The following is an 11466-nucleotide window of genomic DNA, read 5'->3' on the forward strand; positions in this document are numbered from 1 at the left end:
CTAAAACATATACAACTGGTTATTTAATAAATGCTATAATGACCTTTCCAATCAATCAGAAAAGAGCAAGCAGTGAAGCAACTTCTGATGGTTTATAATACAGGCCGTAGAGGTTCAGAGCGAACAGTTATTACTGTTGAAGACCTAGAGAGAGTTCTATCTGCGGGCAACACATCTTGTGTGGCTTGCCAGAGACAAGTTATAAAGAAAACATCTCTCCTGCATCGTCATTATTATTATCATTCAGTATTAGTATTATTGTAATTATTATTAAGATTTTTATTTAAGTATTTTAATTGCTAAATATTGTAATATCATTGTTCATTGTTTACCTTGAGCTAAAACAGCCTTTCAATTGTTACGTAATATGTTTTATCAAAATATAAGTTAACCTTATGAAATTCAACTTAGTTGATTCAGTGCATACTTAATATATTTTATGATAAACATAAAGGTAATAGTGCTTATCGACACTTGAATTACTACTTAATTAATACATTTCCATAAAGAAAATGAACCCTCCGTATCAGTACACCAAATGTTCTTTCGATAGCATGTACATTGTCTTCGGATGGGCGTCGTTATACCTCTGCTATTGTGGGTGTCCTGGTGTAAATATTATATATATTTTCATACTATACATCAAAATCAATTTAGACAGCGGATAATTCTTATATTTTAAGAAAAGATTCAGCACACTGTAATTATAGGTAAAGGGAAAAGGTGTTCAAGAACGAACTACTCACCAGGATGCAGGTAAGGCGTCATGAGGAACTTCGTGCATGGCAAGGCACTGTCCCCCAACATAATCCGATCTTCCAAACATTTGAGCAGAACACGTTAAATACAATTACAGTATATGATCGACTTTGAAGCGTACATAATATGGTTCAACACCCCATTCGTTAAAATGACCTTTTTAAATATTAATTGAAACATGAGAAATAGGAAAATGTATAACAATAAATTTAATCGCACAGAACATTAATTTACGTTAGAAAAATGCAATTACCATGATGATGAGCCTCCAAATAATCAAAAAGTACCTATGTTCTAAATGCATGGGCATAATTGGGGCTTGCATGCTATGCGACATTTATGTTGGCGAATACACCTGAAATATGATGACATAACATAACATCTAATATCACTCTTGAAGTACCTCTATACAAAAACATTAAACTAATACACCAAGTTATTAAAATGAAGCAAGAAATACCTTAATGATCACACGTGGTCTGTATATTAACATGGTGGTAATGCTTCCGATTGACATACTTCTCCTCGTGTTCGTGTGGATCAATTATTAGAACATGGGTCTCATCGATTGCCACAATTATTGACGGAAACACAGCGATTTGAAAGAAATACTTATTTAAGTTTGCCTTTCGTCTTTTTTTTTAACTTGAAGGTCACTCAGTTCGTCAGCTTCTTTGGTCAAGACCCACAACACCATGGAAATGCAATGTGAACCTCAAAAGTATCAGCTATTCATTGCAATTTTTTTTTTACAAAAATCCCCATGAAGCAAAAAACCTCAAGAGTTATCAATATGTATTGCCACTGAGTCAAGGGTTGATTCCGTCCAGATGGTCTCGCAAATCTATGTCCGATGAAAATCTAAATAGTAGGCGTATTTCTTCGTCTAGCGTTCGGTATTCCGAAGACAGTCATTTAGTAAATGCGCTCTGTATTCGGATCAAGTCAAATACCTTGGTTAAATCTTATCCAAAACTTGAACAAAACATGCGCCTGTTTCGATAGCTATTTTTTTTAACACAACCTTTAAGCAAAACAAGAGGGCTATGGTGGCCCTAGGTCGCTCACCTGAGTATTAAGCAAAGGTTGTTAACGTTGGTTTGTTGTATCGGCATATATATACGTATATGTGTTATATGTAGTTTTGTGTGTGCGCATGAGTGTGTGTGTGTGTGTGTTTATATTTTTTTTTAAATAGACATATGTTACCCGTTCCGATAAAAAGCTATATTTTGGATAAAAGTTATATGAGGACAGTGATTAAATTATGAGCATCAGCAAAAAAAATGGTATTTTAACACATGTTATACATGTCAATCAATAGCTTTTACATTACAATATAGACATTTTTTAATTAATTAATTGACAATACATGTCTTCTAAAGTACCTTATCACAACTAAAAGAGAATCTCAACAACAATAAACATACACATTTAAGTGGTATTGATGAGTTTAACTGAGTTTAATATAAACCTTTCAATGTCTTCAATTTCTCTTGCATGCTATTACAGTACAAATGTTTGGAGTGACAAACACAATAAGGGAAATATGGTTTCATTGATTAACAAAATGCGGTGCATTCAAATAAAAGAGTATAGATTAAGTTGACATAATCATAGTTTATATTCACAATTATTCAAGACATTAAGTATTAGTTTACTCATTGATGTCTGCATAAAGTGTTAGTGTACAAGCAAATGCATTTTAAAACGATAATAATGTCATTTCATGTACTGATAAAGTTTTTTACTGATAAAGAAACAGGTATAAAATACAATGTTCGTTCTAGGTGTTATTGTCGTTTAATAAAATTATAGTTGACAAATCTTAGCAACCAATTTCGTTTAGAAGAAAACCCCTTAGGAATCAAACTATTTTCAGAATAAATTAAAGTAAATGTACTTAAACAAATAAATTGAAAACAAACAACAAATATATGTATAGATCAATTCCAGGCACACAACATATAACTTACTGGAATGGTATTTGTCTGGAAAAACTAACACTGTGTCAATTGTTTTTATTAGTTGAATGTCTGAACTAAATTTCCTGCGCTGTGTACATAATAAGCATTGTATAACCACTAATGGAATGTATTTCATTTACAGAAATGTCACTATTGCAGATGGAATGATGTCATATGTCAAATACGTAGTTCAAAATGTTTGAATGTAAATTAGGAACAATAAGGAAAAACAACATGTTATAATATGTACAAGTGCATAAAATGCAATATAATACTCATTGTTTTATATGAGAACACAACATGCACGTATAAACGCTCTGGCAACTATAAGGGGGTACACACAAAATGTATTAATATTGCTACGTGTCAAACTGTTGAAGCTGCTTAATATGTCTTGATACTTGATTAAATAGCTTCATCATGTACACTCGAGTTTACTTTATTGCAAAATCCTGTATTGCTGCAATTTTCATATTAGTCATGCTCATTTAACATTTATTCAATTAGGTCTACTGGCAGAAAATATCAACATTTCATTGGAAATTAATTCAAATCGAAACCTATGTTTGACAGCGATGCTGAAATGCAATTTAATATAAAAGAAATGTGTTTTTAGTGCAGGAAACACAACTATTCATAATACTTTAAAATTAAGAATTAAACACATTTTAGTAGTCATTAATAATTTTTATTTATTTAAAAAGAAATGACTGCCTTTAAATTGGTTGGATGCGATTTTTGTATATTATGCTAATAACAGACCATCGTCGGTTACCCACGACAAATTCATTCGTTACTCTCCGAAGTCTCTATAGAACGAGTTGTATTATTGGTAAAACAATCCTCATGCAATCGTGAGTGATCCAATGAAATTACTGGATTTGACACACCCTTAAACGGTGAAAAGAGTTCGTAGTGTCCCACGGTCGATAAATGGAGCGGAATGGGTCGAACGTGGTTATCTGACGATGATAACAGACATTATATAATGAACTCAAATTTGACAAGCAGTTCTTGTCAACTTGTCAAAGAGAAATTTAAAAAATTTAATTGATGCAACAATATAAATAAATATATTCGTTGACAGTTATTTAATGATCCCGGAACTCTTTATGTTATATACATTTGTTTAGAAAATATATTCATCTGCAATAATACTATAACCATAACACAATGTTTTAATGCACAAAAATACAATGCCATGACAATTTAAATAATCTGAATGGTTAAGTAAGATACATGTAGAATTACGCTATTGCACATTGAACATCAGGAAACTAACTGTTCTTATGACAACCCAAAATGATGATGGAAGAAGTGTGTCTGTTGTAGCAGACTGACCGTGGGCTCTCCACTCCATCCTCATGTGTAGCAAGTGTAGCCAGTTTCCTCTTGCCCTCACTATCTACTTGAAGGATAGTGTTGGAACCCCATCCACTGACCAGCACCTGGCCTGCAGGTGTCACGTGTATACCAAGTGGGCATTGTAGTGCAGGGTCAGTGAAGGTAGCCAGAACTGAACCATCCCTGGCCAGGGTGAGGAGCTTGTCATCGGAGTAGTTAGAGATGTACAACTTGTCCCCTGTGGGACTCATAGCACACATATGTACTGCAAAACAGAGTAGCATAAGATATTGAAATATATGTGTAGTGGTTTATAGCAAATCGTATTGAAACTGTGTTAATAATAGTGAAGGACAGATACTATATAATAATTATTATTATTTAAGTTGTTTTCCAGTGTTTTGTTTTCTCTTTATGTTGATTTGTTTGTATTTGACTTGTGTTTGATGAAATGAAGTATTCCACCAAAGCATACCTGTACCAGGGGATGCGTTTGGTGACTTCTCACTCAACAATTATTGACGAGTAAACAAAATTGGGGGTTTTGGTTATAGGGTCTTTATGAAACCTTTATTGTTATATGTTTATGAAATTCGTGTAGAAAATGCTAAATGATTTGTTAAAAATTGTTAAAAAATAACAGTTACAAATTATACCATTTTGATTTCTGTTTAGTATTGAAGCAGGTTTGAGAAGACCCAGTTTTGTTAATCAGTGTTTGTTGTACAAAACACTATAAGCACGTTTAGAGCAATGCTAGGCCTCTGGTACTATCCATATCAGCAAACAAATAATTTTTTTCAAAAAAGTCAAATATCTCCTTTTAATTTGCTTGATTTATGAATGGTAGAATTTCGTTGCTCAATAACAATCGTTGATGGGAAAATTCGCACCCCCTTTTCAAAACCCTTGCTAATTTTATGCAATATGCATATGCGTCATTTGGTGTAACTACATGCAGTAACAATAGATTTACCAAACATGTACACAAGATTAAAATTGTATTGACACACATTATTTTACATGACAATCATACAAAATAATAACTATATATACGGTTGTTATTGAAATTGAAATATTGTATTAAGTTTCATCATCAGTTAAAAAAGTCAGTTGATAAAATAATAAGTTCACACCTTTTTTGGAAAACTTAAATTACAAATAAAAAAAAAAAGAGATTACCAATAGTAAAAAGAAGGAATGCATTATCTACTGTGAAACCAGTATGATTCAACAGACATAAACTTTTGTAGTTTCCGCTCAGTAACAAAACAAAATGTCTAACCCAATTTTTATTTCCAAAGTCTTTTATATCAGACATAAAAGCCCGCACTTTTAAATAACCAACAAATTCACCCGATTTAACTTATCTATGAACTTTAATATCAATGAAATTAAGTTAATTCACATACATTTATAGACATGGCATACGCATACAGGGAGTGTCTAAATCAACAAAGTATTCTTAACTTCAGCTGAAATAATAAATCGATGGTAAATTATACATTTATTTGATCAACGAATTAATCATATCCAAATTAATCCACTCTGATTTTTACCTGTCTCAGCACCTGATGTATCTTCATACATCTTGCTGACTTGTTTCCCTCTCATTGTGTACTTGTACAGTGCAGTCTTAGCAGTAATAAACAGGTCTCCTTGGTGGCTTGCTATTCCATTAACGGTATGTTGTAACTGAAGCTTCCTTCCGGTCACCAGCTTCCTTTTTTTTGACAGTGATAAACTGGACCTCATGTATGTTGGGCAAAAGATCCACAGTCACAGCCACCTCACTGGGTGTGACCTGACACATATTCCATGGATAGGCAGTCACACTACAGTCACTCACCACCTGATACTGCTGGTCAAGTAGCTTGACATTGCAATAATTATTACCCCAGTCTGCAACCAGGACATGCCCATCCAGGAGAACACAGATGGCTTTGATAAAGCACCCTAACCATTCATTTGATTTTGTCACATTAGCACAGACTTCCCCTGCCCAGTGAACACCATCAATGTCTGGGTACTGTGTTCGATCCTCCTAAGACCTGATAGATTGGAAAAGTACTGTACAATTTCACTGTCAGTCTGAAATGTTATTGAAACTCTAACCTGACGAGAGTTCTTCTTCAAAAAGGTTCCAGCCTGCTGCATTTTGTCCTCGAATTTCCTGTAAGCTATAAAGGATAGATCCAGCTTGTTTTTATCACTAATGTCCTGTATGGCCTCTCGAAGTTGTTTCAATTCATCCCTAAGCCTGATGTATTTGTCAACCTCGCTTTTGGAAGAGGCTTGCAGTTTTGTAAGAGTATCTTTCATTTCCTTCAGTGTCTTCTGTTCAATCATGTCTATAGATGCATTTATTTTTCGTCGAGTTTCCTGTATGATTTGTAACTGCTCATCATATGAACTTTGAACATACTGAATGCTAGCCTCCTGGTTGTCTTGAAGTTTCTTCATTTTTTCTAGAATTGTTTGGATAGAAACTAGCAGTTTTTTAAGGTCTGTGGGCTGACTTTTAATTATGTCCGAGATAAGAGTTACCTTTGGGCAGTGTCTGAGAGAAAAGGGGAAAAACACTTAAAATGTATAAAATACTAAAATACTTATTTTTGAAAGTTTTTGTCATGGGATTCTGATAATACTTTGGTACAATCAGAATGAGGCATTTCATGTATTAGAGTCCAGCCATACGTCAACATTATATAAACACAAATATTCATTTATTCAAATCTAATTCTAAAAATTCATTTCATCATACATTTTACTGGATGTAAAATTAATTACCCCCTTACAAAAAAGCTAAAACCTATTTATTAAAATTGCGCATTAACATATTAATTGTTTCTTGAAACAACAAATCTTTCGTTGATATCATAAAATATATAAAAAAATCTAATAATCCTACTTCCTTGCAAAGAAGTTTGAAAACCTTACGTTTGTTTCTTAAAGGTGGTGTTTTTTTCAATAATTAAAGTGAAGTACAAATATACCTGTGATTAAGGAATGCACAATTTGTGCAGCACAGCTCATTATGTTCATCACAAAACATGTTCAGGCTTTCTTCTTTATGGACATCACATTTCAAAAGAAAATCCTCCACCTTCTTGGCCACTGGCCATTTCTTCATATCTTCCCTTCCAAAGGGGGGCATGTTTTGTAAACAACTGGCTGTGCATGACAATACATATCCGGCAGTAAAACTTCACGCACGATTCACAGTAGAAATCAGCTGTTTTATCCAGTTTCGTGTCTTCACAGCTCGAGCACAAAAAGTCTTGGACCATGTCAGATCCCTTTTGAATGGTGGATTGTGAAAAGGTTGCCATTTTACTGAATGAGTATTACAAACAAAGCATGTTTAGATACCTTTACCTTTTAATTTACACTTCTGCTTAATTTAAGAGCTGATCCAATCACGCCCATCTAACGTTGGTCCATAGTCCGATAACATGTAGCACCTAGTACAACCACCATCAAACAAAGATAAAACTGAGGATTGTTTAAAGGTCAAAAGTCCAGTAGCCAGAGTAACTATATTATATGTAACGTGAACTGTAGGGTACGATAAAAACCAGGGTATAACACCTCCAGTTTGTAGTTCATTTGGGTATAGAAGGAAGTATCGAAATTCAATCAATAAAGCAACATTAATAGTTGGTTTAACCCTTTCCCACTCAGAAGCAACGTGAAATGGCTATGTGCAAACAGCATAAAACCAAACAGCCTGCGAGTAACTTGCAGTCTGTTCAGGTTTTATGCTGTTTGCTCCTCATCAGTATCTAATGGTTGGAAATGAATATGAATCAAGTAAAAAGGTCTTTGATTAAATTTCACTATCTAATGGACTACAAATGCTTCAAAAAACGTATCAAAGTGGTAAAGGTTTAAGTGAACTTGATAACAAGAGTATCAGCAAGAAAAATTGTTAACAGAAAACCACCGGAATGCAAAGTTTTGCCTCCATGCCAGCTTCGATGAATGTACTATTCAGACAAATTTATTAAATAAATGAAAACTTGAAAATTACTTGAGCTGTCTTTGGCATGACTAACATATACCACCCCTCGTGCCGCTTTGTCAGATGGCATTGCTAGTTTGGTTTTTTTATTCATATAATACAACAGATAAAGGCTTAAAGTTTTCATTATTGGCAATGTACACAATATAAAGAGGGCCGCTGACCTGAGCTTGTGTAGCTGATATGCAGACTTTGTGATGTTTGTGTTAAAACGATGTTTTTTTATCTAGGTATTTAATCTGTGTGACACAGATTTGATACTGTCTGAGTGAATAATAGAACAAATAAAAAATGTCACTATTTGCATATGAACAAGATGCGTTTGTGAAACACAATGTCCCCCTATATGACGTTTGACCTTGAAGGATGACCTTGACCCTTCACCACTCAAAATGTGCAGCTCCATGAGATACACATGCATTTCAAATATAAAATTGCTAGCTTCAATATTGCAGAAGTGACATTACATGAGCAATTTTGACCCATATATTTGACCTTGAAGGATGACCTTGACCTTTCACCACTCAAAATGTGCAGCTCCATGAGATACACATGCATGCCGAATATCAAGTTGCTATCTTCAATATTGCAAAAGTATTCATAAAATAAGCGATTTTGGCCACATATATTTGACCTCTGACCTTGAAGGATGACCTTGACCTTGACCTTTCACCACTCAAATTGTGCAGCTCCATGAGATACACATGCATGCCAAATATCAAGTTGCTATCTTCAATATTGCAAAAGTATTCATAAAATGAGGGATTTTGGCCACATATATTTGACCTCTGACCTTGAAGGATGACCTTGACCTTGACCTTTTACCACTCAAAATGTGCAGCTCCATGAGATACACATGCATGCCAAATATCAAGTTGCTATATTCAATATAGCAAAAGTTATTGCAAAATATTAAAGTTGGCGCAAACCAACCGACAGACCAACTAACCAACAGACCAACCAACAAACCAACCAACAGACAGGGCAAAAACATTATGTCCCCCACTACTATAGTGGGGGACATAAAAAAAATTGTAAACAATAAGGTTGCACTAAGTTTGCACCATCATACCATGTTGAACCATGTTGAACACCAAATATTAAACCCTTTACCCTTCGGTTTTCAGAGCATAAGATTGTTTTAATAATTTACAACATATTTAATTAATATACTATATAAATCATGTCAACCCTGGGGTGACCTAGATATTTTAACCCCTGGGACATGATTTGAATAAACTTAGAGGAAAACCACACAATGTTACACACCAAATATTGAAACTCTTTCGATTTCAGAGAAGAGTTGTTGTCTAAATAAGACAATGGCGGCAAAGCCAGTCAAGACCGAATTTACATTATTTGAAGAAATTTAGGACCAGGGAACCATTTAAAAAGGTCGAAATGCCAATGACAAGATTGTAGGCCTTGCGTTTTCAGAGAAAATATTTTCAAAGTTTTCACTACATTGATGAAAAACAAGTAACACGTAGGTCGAGCCAATTTTTACCCCAGGCGCATGATTTGAACAAACTTGGTAGAGGTCCATCATATGATATTAAACACCAAATATTACACTTCTGACCCATGTGGTTTCAGAGATTTTCAAAATTATTTACTAGTTGAGTCTTTAAACTTGTGAGACCTGGGCATGGCCAGTTTTGACCCAAGGGACATAATTTGAACAAACTTTGTTAAGAACCGCCATGCAATGTTCCATGTCAAGTAACACACCTATCGTTCTTGCGGTTTCAGATAGTTTTTAAAGGGGCCTTTTCACGTTTTGGTAAATTGACAAAATTTTAAAAAGTTGTTTCAGATTCGCAAATTTTCGTTTTAGTTATTTATATTTGTGAGGAAAGAGTAAAACTTTATATTTACCATGCATTAAAATAGCAATTATATGCATCTTTTGACGATAACCTGAAAATTATAAAGCGTTGAAACGCGAAACGATTCAAAACTTTGGAGAGTTCTGTTGTTGTCGTTTTATTTTGTGAAACTACGAGGATTGTTTATATTAAGTATACAATACAGCCATCGTTTTATGAGCATGGATGGCCGAGTGGTCTAAAGGGGGTAGGCTTTTACTCCAGGACTCCAAGGGTCAGGGGTTCGAGCCCTGTTGAGGGTTGCCTTTTTTCTATTTTTAATTGTATTCTTGATTTTGTACTGGAGCTTTTTAGATCCAATGTTTTCATTCATCAATATAAAGCATTTAAAGACAAACTTAAAAACATGCCAAAATCTGTGAAAATGCGCCTTTAAGCGGTTACTACCGGTATATACCAGAATTATTGGCCTTGCGGTCTCAGAGATGATATTTAAAGTTGCATTAAATACATACTATGAACACAAGTAACACCAAGTGCAGGGCCAATTTTGAACTCAGTGGCATTATTTTTAGACGACTTTGTAGAGGACTTTAATACAATGTTTGCACCACGTACTAGACCCCTGACCCTTGCAGTTTCATGGAAGAAGATTGTTAAAGATATTTACTATAAAAGTTGTTATGCTTCCGACAAAATTTAATTAATAAAAAACGGCAATAACCCTACCAAGAGGACAAAGGCCCTAGGTTACTCACCTGAGACTAGATGGCACTGAACTGTTTTGAGAAGCTTTTGTGATGTTTGTGTAATAGATATGGCTTGTGTTATTATTTTTCACCCAGACCCATTTTATTACTTATCTTAGATTTCATTAGAACAAATGTTTTGATAGTTTCATGCTGATTGGGCAAAAAGTGTTTACATGAGTACATATAAGAAAAAGTTCCCCATCCAGTGGTGACCATGTGTTTTAACCCTTTACCACTTAGATACATATTCTACGCATTTGTAGTCACATAGAACGTTAAATCTAATTAATGACCTTTCTTATTAGTTTCAAGTTATAAAGACTTCATTTTAAAGCCTTAGATACTGATTAGCAGCAAGCAGCATGAAACTTTTACAAACTGCTAGTTACTCGCAGGCTGTTCTGGTTTTATGCTGTTTGCACATAGCCATTTTCACTTTGCCTCTGAGTGGGAAAGGGTTAATGGACCAAAATCAATTTTGAACTCAGCTAAGGTAGCATTCAATTAAAATGTTCTGGTGTAGTGAATATGTTGTCTGCCAAGCGACCGGTAGGTCACATGTTTGATCCCCACCGTAGGAGCTTTTGTTAGATCTCAACCTAGTACTGGATCTACCTAGGAAACGGACTTGAGAACGTTTCAATAGGTCTTAGGCTTTCAATGCAAAATCCTGCTCAACCAAATTGGGCTCAATGCATGTGCGTTTAGTGTCATCCAAGACTAGCCTATGCGATCCACACAGGCTTATCATCTAGGGTACTTTCTGCTTGTGAGACTGCCCAGCGACAGGA

Source organism: Dreissena polymorpha, chromosome 10 (genome assembly GCF_020536995.1).
Source record: "Dreissena polymorpha isolate Duluth1 chromosome 10, UMN_Dpol_1.0, whole genome shotgun sequence".
Taxonomy (NCBI): Eukaryota; Metazoa; Mollusca; class Bivalvia; order Myida; family Dreissenidae; genus Dreissena; species Dreissena polymorpha.